This window comes from Dipodomys ordii, unplaced genomic scaffold (assembly GCF_000151885.1).
Source record: "Dipodomys ordii isolate 6190 unplaced genomic scaffold, Dord_2.0 Scaffold119, whole genome shotgun sequence".
Classification (NCBI taxonomy): domain Eukaryota; kingdom Metazoa; phylum Chordata; class Mammalia; order Rodentia; family Heteromyidae; genus Dipodomys; species Dipodomys ordii.
In genome coordinates, this window is record NW_012267335.1 from 2,702,185 (window position 1) to 2,711,285 (window position 9,101).

Below are 9,101 nucleotides of genomic sequence, written 5' to 3' on the forward strand. Positions count from 1 at the left end.
AAAGCTCTGTAACACATGTCCAAGGATCTAATGCCACCTAAAGGCAATTGTAGGAATTACAAAAAAAACCAACATCAAACACCTGAACTAACTTTTCACATTGGATACTAACATCAATGATTATGTTCTTAGCTTAGTATTTTCCTGCATTCATCTACCATATATGACATATATGACACTGTGCTCCACAAATTCAGTGTAAGCAAAATGATACTACAAACTATTCGGGAGAGAAAAAATGTGTTTGCACGCATGCATGTGTGCAACTGTGCGCTGTTTGTGCAGAAAATGCTACCCCCACACACTAGCACGTGGAGATACCAAGAGATCTTGGACAGAGTCTCCGCTTCAGTGTCCCTCACACCTACCCTGGCTTGGCGTGTCCCAGCTCAGGGCAGGCTTGCTACAAATTTCCCTTATCTACCTGATGGGGCTCACTGAAAGACTACAATTGCCTCTGCTCTTCTTGCTGAACCTCATTAACCAGAGAAGATTAAATCTTCTATTTCAGGAAGAAAAGACTGAAATTCAAACATCTTATCTAGAACCCAGAGATACTTCATCCCGGGACATTATCTTTTAGTGCGCTCACTTATCTGCTCAAAAAACAATTTGCCGGGGCTGGGAAGTGGTAGAGCGCTTGCCTTACATGCATGAGGCCCTGGGTTCGATTCCTCAGCACCACATAAGCAGAAAAAGCCAGACGTGGCGCTGTGTCTCAAGTGGTAGAGCACTAGCCTTGAGCTGAAGGGCTGAGGGACAGCGCCCAGACCCAGAGTTCAGGCCCATGACTGGCAAAAAACAAAAAACAAAAAAAACAACAATTTGCCCTTCATTCTAAATTGCATACAGCTCCTCCACACTCCGCTTCTATCCTATTCTACCTATCTATCCTCTTCATTCTATCATATTCTATCTATCTCTCCCTTATGAAGTGGGTATTTAGACTTCAATCATTTAACCCTGTTGGGGGTCTCACATGTTGTGTACTATGCCCATGCTGTGATTTCCCCCTGTGTACATTAATAAGTTTGTGCATCTTTTCTACTTTATCAATGTGTTATCAATTCATTCCACGGAAACTTCAGGGGCTAGGGAGGAAATGTCCCTGGCTCTATCATATGTTTGTTCAATACTACAATCACTAGTAAATATAAATAAAACTACATAGGCAAAAGTCTTTTGAAAATTCAATGCTAAGCAGCTAAAAGACAGATACTACTCAAGTGTCTTGGGCAGATGAATGGAGAACCCTAGCTAGCTAGCTAGCTAGCTACCTACCTATCATCTATCTATTAAATGAAACATTATTCAGCTTTAAAAAGAGGTTCTTACACTTGTCACAACATGATTGATTCTTGAACTATTATACTAAATCTAAAAAAGCGGCAAAAGGACAAATGTTATATAATTCTGCTTAAAGATACATACAGTAATCAAATTTATAGAGATAGGAGAATGAAGACAGCCAGCTGTTGTGGAGAGTTAGTGATTAATGAAACGTTTCTATTTGGGAAGAAAAAGTACTGTGTGTGTGGATGGTAGTGATGGTTATACCACAATGTGAAACATTTAGGTTCCACTTACCTACATACTTAAAATAGTTAGAATAAGTCAGGCACTGGCACATACCTGTAATTCTAGCGACTCAGGAGGCTAAGATGGAAGGTCTCAGTGCTTTGAAATCAGCCCTGACAGATGAAGTCCACGGAACTCTTTATCTCCAGCTAGCTAACAAAAAGCCTAGGTGTGACTGACATGGTAGAATGCCAGCCTCGAGTGAAAAGCTAAGCAAGAGGCCCTGAGGTTCAAGCTTCAGCACTGGAAGAGAAAGAACATTTCCTGCTCCCCAATCCAGGAGATGGGAGTTAAAGACTCAACATGGTAGCTCCTATCTGTAGCTTTTATACTTTTTTGAGCTGAGTGATTGTGTTTAGGTAGCAGCCAGCCAGGAGCAACTTGGATCCAGGGATAGGAATTTCTCTCCAAATATCCCAGTAGATACTCGAATACTAGTGTTATATTTTTTTCTCCATAGAGACAACTCACTGTTAGTCTACCGAACCCACTTTCTGTATTTGTGTACTTGTTACAGGTATTTGAATCAGTTTTGCTGCCATGAATTACTAAAAGCAAGAAACAAAAGGCTCCATTTTGTATCTATCATTGTTTATCCATTCACTTTGCAATCTTATTGGGCTCCACGAAAGACAAGACTGGTGTGTGTGTGTGTGTGTGTGTGTGTATGTGTGAGATGGGGCTTGAACTGAGAGCCTGGACATTGTCACTGAGCTTTTTTGTTCAAGGCTAGTGCTCTACCACTTGAGCCACAGCTCCACTTCCAGCTTTTTGGGTGGTTAACTGGAGATAACAAGTTACACTTTCCTGCCTGTGCTGGTTTTGAGTTGTGATCCTCAGATCTCAGCCTCCTGAGTATCTAGGGTGGCAGGCATGAACTGCCAACGCCTGGCCATCTCCTCCTAGATTTCTTAATTTTGTAACTTAATATTTTAAAAAGAGGATGGGAAGAGGGGAGATTATCTGCTGTTTTAGTTTACCTCCTGGTTTTAACCTCTGAGCTTGTCTGTTCCTTTTGGTTGTTGAAAATAATATAATTTCTGAAGATGGATCTACCATCTTTCTGGAGATGTCAACACAGTTTTTGGCCTGCTTACCTCCAGGACATGGAGCACATGCTTGCCAGATTCCAAAAGAGAACAGAAACACGTTGGAGCATGCTCTTTGCATTGTAAAGGGATAGATGGGAAGAAATAAAAAGATACATAAAGATATAAAGAATATCTCCAGGCATGCTCAACTTTCTCCAGAAGTTTAACAGAAATAAAGGACACTTTGAAGGTGAGTTGACATAAGAGTTTGTCTCTAAAAATGCCTGTCTCGCGTGGCAACTAACTTGCCAACTTCTCAATCCTCCCGACGAACTAATAAGGCAGGGTACAAGTGGAGCAAAAAGAAGATAATCAATGCAGCCTCTTTCTCATCCATCCGGGTGTTCAATCACCTACGAATGGCCATAGCTGGAAGGATGGAGTGTCTGGTGAAGTCAGCAACAGGGATTTCCCTGAACAAACCTGATCTCCCTAGAGCCACTGCTGAGTGCCCAAGCTGCCAACAGACCACACCTGTGGCGCGGTTCCCAGGGTGAGGAGTGGGTACCAGTCAGCTACTCAGTGGCAGACAGACAGAAGTCAGTGTGGACAGGAAAGTCCATGACACTCTTTTTTTTTTTTCGGGTAAGGGATAGGTTTAGAACCATGTAGTCAGTAGAATATACAACACAAAACAAAAAGACAAAACTAAAAAGAGGTAGCCTTTTCTTACTTGGCTAAGTAAGAACAGCACCACGCACGTGATATTCAGGTAAGGGGTAGGTTTATTCATCATTCAGGCTGGCACCAGGCCATCTTGGTCCTCCATGTGGTGGGGAAAGGCCTGGAAAGAGCTGGGAAAGAGAGAGAAAGATGGGGAAAAGAGCTAAGAGAGAGCTAGAAAAGAGAGAAAATAGCTAGAGAAAGGGCTAGAAAAGAGCAGAGAGAGCTCTATGACACTCTTATGTCTAATTAACCTCCCAAAAACCTGGAAGTGGAGCTTTGGCTTAAGTGGCAGAGGGCAAGCTTGAGCAAAAATCTGACAGTGCCCAGGCCCTGAGTTCAAGCCCTAGTACTAGCATATACATTCAAGGAAGAAAGAGAGAAGGAGAGAAAGAAGGAAAGAAAGAGAGAGAGAGAGGAAGAAGCAAGCAAGTTAGAAAGAAAGGAAGCAAAGAAAGAAGGTAGGAAGGAAGGAAGGAAGGAAGGAAGAAAAGAAGGAGGGAGGGAGGGAAGGAGTGGAGGGAGGAAGGGAGAGAGGAAGAGAGAAAGGAAAGAAGGAAGGAAGGAATAAAATTAAAAACTATTAAAAATATTTTGAAAATTAAACTCAATGGTCCATTTTCCAGACAAGGCATCTGGCTTTGAGTGAAAAGTTTTTTACACAATGATTTAACGGCTTACTGATGTGACAATCTTAAAATCTGTGTACTTAGAAGTTACCAAGATAGACAAGGCAAATAGGACACCAGAAGAGGACCAACAAAGAGGGAAGGGCAGACCACAGCAAAATGAGAAAGTAAGCACAAGCTATGTGCCAGAAAGCACACACAGGGAAGTGTCCTCACCACAAGAGAACAAAGTGGGACGGAGACAAATCTGTCTTCTAAAATGCAACCAATCCTGAAAGGACTTAAGTTAAAATTACCCAATAGAAAACAATGAACACTTCAAGTACTCAACTAATGAGGAAGAGAGGAAGGAGCTGCTTCACCTCCTGTCTCCCCATCTATTCTTGAAGCTTGGATGGGTAAGGTTTTCTCCAGGAGCCACTGAAATGTGTACACTCAGAGGACTGGCTCCTGGCCTGGTATCTTGTCATACCATTCCCTTCCGTGCGGGAAAACTGGTGTGAGGACTATGGTGAATCCATCCGAAAATATGTCCCATGTCATACTCTACACTTTGCCATTACTGCATTTATTAGTTTTGCTTTATGGCATAGCTTATATATCATTCCATATCAACGTGTCTATGCACCATTCCATACTTCATTCAACCTGTCTTTTATTAAAGGAGTTTTAGTTTGTTTTCCTGCTACTATAATGTAAGAAACCTCTATGAAGGCACCCATGTAGCAGGTGTGTGTGACACTGTACATCCATAACTGCAGGATAAATTCTGTGTACGTATAGAATTCCCAGAGGAATGAGTGCCTATTGGGTTAAAGACCAGCCAATTGTCATTTGAATGATGATTTGTGAATCGTACTCAATAGAAGTGATACCATCTTTTAGACCAATAAGTAATGTATCTGGACATTTAAAACAAGTTTTTCAGGATTAACTAGGAGACCAAAGATACAGCAAGCCCAATGTTCTAAGTCTATTCATACATACATTTTAGCTATACATTTTTTTAAAGGTTGTGAGTACAATGCTTGTTGGCCAATGTTACCCCTTCCTTATGTTTTTTTTTTTTTTAGGTGATAAGCTCCAGGTAGAAGGAAATCTCAGATTTCTTTTATTTATTTATTTTTGGTCTCCATAGCAACACTTACCTACTTAGAAGGCTCAAATCATTGTTCCTTGGTTACCACAGTAAAAACTCTGGATTCAAACACTTTGCCCACTCTGTGTTTTAAATAGGAAAGAGACGAGAAAACTTCATGTAAGAAACCAGTGGTACACACACTAGTGCTTGTGGGACTGTAACAGGATGTAGCCAGCTGATAGGGTGTATTTGAGGTTTATTTTTCTGCTACCTGAGTCTTTCTTCAGTTTTGTCCGTTGCCTCTTGAGAAAGAGACTACTTTGTTTTCTTCAGTGGCAGAATGAAGAGGGTGGTGGTGTTGTGACAGTGTTAGAGTTTGTCTTTAGATTTTAGCTCTTCTTCTATGTGAAGAATTTCTGTTATTAATTTTTTGGCATGGCTGCTTGTGACTTAAATGCATTTGAATGTATTTTACTACCAAGACTTCAATTGTAACAAACTATTTTCCAAAGACAAAAAAAAATGTGGTCTGACCTGTCCAATTTTCTTTTTCACATCATTAGTAAGGCAAACCTGAATCCGACTGAGCTATTGGAAAAATCTCACAGGACAGGGGTCATTCTGTGAGCAAATACAGTCATTGTATTCAATGTACACTGTGTCAAAAGCAAACTATGTAACTTATGAGTAGAGACATGAGGGAGAAAATGGGGAAGAACAAAGGAAGGGGTAAAATTGTTGAGAAGCATTGTACTCATAATCTGACTTAGGGAATTGTAACCGCTCTCTACAGCTACTTAATAAGAATATTAAAAATATTGGAGATGAGCCAGGCACCAGTAGTTTATGCCTGTCATTTTAACTTCTGGCCAGGCTGAGATCTGGAGGATTGCGTTTCAAAGTCACCCTAGGCAGAAAAGTCCAAAAGATCCTATCTCCAAAATAACCAGCAAGAAGCAAGCCAGGAGGCACGGCTGAAATGGTATTGTGCCTGCCAAGCAAGCAAAACCAAGCTAGTATAAGATCCTGAGTTCAAAACCTGGTGATAGGGAAAAAAACCTCAGAAGCCATGTGTGAACAGGTACATTTTCAGAAATGATGACACTGCTTTGGAAATGTTTGTTGGCCAGTGCCAAGCAGTGCCTTTGTAGCTACAGGGCCCTCTGCAGATGACCTGTATTCTACATGTGAGCCCAACAATAAAGTATTCAAAGAAGAAAAGCTTCTTTCCGAGTTAAAACTTTTCCCAGAATTGCTTTCTTTCATAGATGGAGTCTAAACTCACATCCAGAGTTAAATGAGGTCTGATTTAGTTGATTCTGCTGTATAATGCTTTCCAGACTAAAGGATTTCATCTTTAGTTTCTTTAGTACATACAATTCATCCTTGAATTGCTGATAACTTGTAAGATTCAAAGACAGAGAAAGCATAAAAGCAAAACTAGCCTATTGTGTGACAGTAACTCAAAAAAATTATTTGCTACATTGAGAACAAAAACTTGACTGATAGAACAAAGACTGCTTTTCACCTGTTTTAACATAAGCACAACACAGGAACATTTTCTGACTTTAAGTAGTCAATACAGCTCCATCTATCCCTTTAAGGTTCTCTCTAGACTCTTATGGAGTCAACTGCGAACCATTATCATTTACAAAACAACTAGCAACAAAGACTCCAAGCAAATATATTTTTATGGATAATTGTTCAATGTACCTTAGGACAAAAGGGAATTTCAGAACTTGGTTTCACTAACCAAAATAATCAAAATGTATGATTGATATATCCTACATTGAATAACCTTACTTTTCAAGGTGCAGTGATTACTGAGAAAATGCACAGATGTGTTTTTTCTTAATCACTATATACTAAATTTAATTTTAGATAAACATTGAAGTGTCTCTGAAAGCAATTTTTATTATTAATGCATATTAATGCCATTCTCTCTGTAGTCACTTGACAATCACCTTGGGGTCTGGGAAGGACAGGGCCGAGTGATAACATCTTTATGATAAAGGGCTGAAAGTACCCCAAAGAACAATTGCACCACCTCAAGACAGACCACCACCTGGCCATGAAGACTTGGCTATCCTGACAAATGATCACCATGAATACTACTAATCTGAAGCCCTTTCCCAAACAGTACTAAAAACATGGGCAGCCATTATTGACCAGGAGAAACAGCCAACAGGGAGAGAGAAACAAACATCTCCAAAATTGAAGTATTTTGATAGGAAATTTGACATGGAAAATGGGTTACTCAAGTGCTGCAGTAGTGAAGGAAGGACTTGGGATTTACTCCTCCTCTCCTTGGAGGAAGGACTCTAAGACTGGGGATAAGGCCTCTGGGTCAGGTGCCTGCCATCTACTGACTTCTCTGGGGGTAACAAGGCCTATCTGGGGATAGTGAAAACAGCTGTGCTAACCCTGGGATAGAAGGGCCTACTCCCTTCCTTCCTCTCTTCCTCGAATGCCTAATTGCAGAATTTAATAGATCACCAACTGAAATCCCAACTCTGGCAAAGAGATCTGATCAGTCCTAGGCGTGGTAAAATACCAGATGTTTTAGCAGGGATGATTTGGGGTTGAGAGCTGATAGGTTAAAAAAAAAAATCAGCTAAGTAAAGTAAGGAGTATGACTTACCAATTGTTTCCTTCTGTTTTGTTTTGGTCTCCCAGTTTTCCAGTGAGGGAAGGATTTCTAGTCCCAGCACTGCTGGAGGAGGGAGCATGGGTCTGGCTGACTTCAGTAGTCATTTCATGAGCAGAGGTAGCGAGACTTCCTTGGTCCTGGACAAGGCCAAAGCCATTGCAGGGAGGGTGTAGCTGGTTGGGGCATGCTGGGAGCTGGTTGGTTAGGATGGCTTCCCAGGAGGCCTTTGCATACTCACCGGGTGCCTGGTGGGCCCTAGGCCACCACTGTTATGGCACTCCTAGCTTTATGCTGCAAGCACTGGCCTTACTTTCTACTTTCTGCTTCCTGCTTTCTACTTTCCACTTTACACCTGTAAGAGTATAGTCGCACAAATCACATGCCTATTTTTTTTTTTCCGGTTATGGGGCTTGAACCCAGGATCTGGGTGCTATCCCTGAGCTCTTTTGTTCAAGGCTGGTGCTCTGTAACTTTGAGCCACAGCTCTACTTCAGGTTTTCTGGTGGTTAATTGGAGATAGGAGTCTCATGGACTTTCCTGCCCGGGCTGGCTTTGAACTACAATCCACAGATGTCAGCCTCCTGAGTAGCTAGGATTACAGGTGTAAGCCACCAGCGCCCAGCCATGTGCCTGTTCTTGAATTTCTTTCAGGACAGATCTTGATAGCCCATTAATACATGCTCAGCTAACAGCAACTAACCCTGTATTTTATATCAGCTTTTGAGAAGGTAAAAGGAAGAAATCGCTTTTTATTAGCATACATTAGCTATACAGAGGTTTCATTGTTCTCTTTGCACACGTGTTTACACTACACTCCAGTGGATCACACCCCTACTATCACGCTCAGAAATATCTTGTTCATTAAGTTCTCGGGAGTAGCAATAGCAATACAATGTGTTTGTTACAAAGAACTGGAAAGAAAATATTAAAATAAGGATAAAGTTCAGCTTCTGCTTATACTACTGGCTTTTTTTTTCTTGGCACTTTGTCTACTTTTACATCCAAAATTATGTATGGGTAAGTTTTTTCATAAAAATGATACCTAGGTGTAAACTTATGGGTTATTTAACCTAGAAGATAATTCCAGACACACAGATTATATTACCAAACCAAACAGCCTATTTTTGTTAATTGAGGAAAATGAAACCAATGCTAATAGAATTAATTGGAGATGGTAGATTTTGGCACAAGAAAATTATTTTATGAAGCTGAGCTTTGTAGTAGATCTGGAGAAAAATAATATCTATTTATTTTTGGCTTTTATTTTACATACTTTTGCTTTATTGGGGAATAATTTCAATTCCGTAGACCTATGTGCAATTTCACAGTTTCAGTATATTCATATTGTACAATGATCTAATTTTAGATCATTTTCATCTCTTTTAAAAAAAATCCTGCCAATTTGCTGG